Source organism: Neomonachus schauinslandi, chromosome 10, assembly GCF_002201575.2.
Source record: "Neomonachus schauinslandi chromosome 10, ASM220157v2, whole genome shotgun sequence".
NCBI classification, from domain to species: Eukaryota; Metazoa; Chordata; class Mammalia; order Carnivora; family Phocidae; genus Neomonachus; species Neomonachus schauinslandi.
This window is the reverse complement of record NC_058412.1, coordinates 72,220,651-72,221,735: the sequence shown is the minus strand read 5'-3', so window position 1 is coordinate 72,221,735 and position 1,085 is coordinate 72,220,651. Positions and strand designations below refer to the sequence as shown.

The 1,085-nt window shown below is 46.2% G+C and overlaps 1 long non-coding RNA gene across 1 annotated transcript in view; it reads right to left on the bottom strand.

Annotated features, from left to right (window-relative positions):
- Window positions 1-856: 856 nt before the first annotated feature.
- Window positions 857-1,085, bottom strand: part of LOC123326018 — a 25,139-nt gene continuing 24,910 nt past the window's right edge. Inside the window, exon 3 of the long non-coding RNA XR_006540823.1 lies at window positions 857-882. This is a non-coding gene — a long non-coding RNA (uncharacterized LOC123326018). The remainder of the gene's footprint in view (window positions 883-1,085) is intronic.

Here is a 1,085-nt window from a genome sequence, read left to right as displayed (position 1 = left end):
ATCACACAGTACATACTCTTTTGTGTCTGGCTCCTTTGACTCAACATCATTTTGAGATTCATCTATAGTGTGTGTAGATCATTCTCATTTCTGTATGCTATTCTCTTCTACTGTCTCTGCACATCTGGGTTTGAGGCTCTTACCAATAATGCTGCTTTGAATGTTGTGGAACATTTCTTTTGTTGCACATCTGTTCACATGTCCATCAGGTATCTACCTCGGAATAGAAACTGCTGGCTCATAGGGAACACAGATGTTCGGCATTATCAGATACTGCCATAAGTTTTCCCAAGTGGCTGTGACAATTTATACACCAGCAAGAGCATGGGACAGTTCTGTTGTTCCCCATTCTCCCAACACTTGGTACTGTCTTTGTCATTTTAGCGGAAAACTTAACCTTTAGCTTGAGTCATCAGGCCATGAGAAACCACATTTGGACATGAAAGAGGGGCCTGCACAGAGTACCTGGACTCCATGCTATCTGTAAGAGCTGGGTGAAAGTTCAGGATTATCTGCTTTATGGAGGAGTAAGTATGTTCCATGCAAAATGTGTATATGGGAAAGGAGCGTGAGTGGGTTGTAGGTAACCAAAGAGCTGCACCATGCCGACTCTGGTGAGTTAGACTGGGTGGAACCCAGTTTCAATTGTCCACCCTCTTCCTCCCGTCAGTCTCCACAATAAAGGCTAAAAACATTAAATACTCACTTTTCCGTCTTTTTGGCAGCTAGACGGGCACGTGACAGAGTTCTGGCAGTGAGACACAGGGAAACCTGGCAAATCTTCTGCAGTTCTGATAAAAGAGCTAAGTGACTGGTGCAGACCTTTCCCCTTCTTCCAGCCCCGAGTGGATCCGGATGTACCCCCTCAGCAGTCATCCTCAACTGTGAAGGAAGTCAGGGAGAATTTCAGAAAGGCTCCCCCAATGCTCTGGGTCTGCTGAATCAGCACTGGCAGCTGCCTGCTTCCAGATACCTTTTAGGTGGGGAGAACTCCTGTTTGCTTAAGCTACTGTAAGACCGTCACTTGCATTCCAAAGCATTCCTAAGTGATACAGAGGCCAAGGGAGATGTGGGCTCAGCTGAAC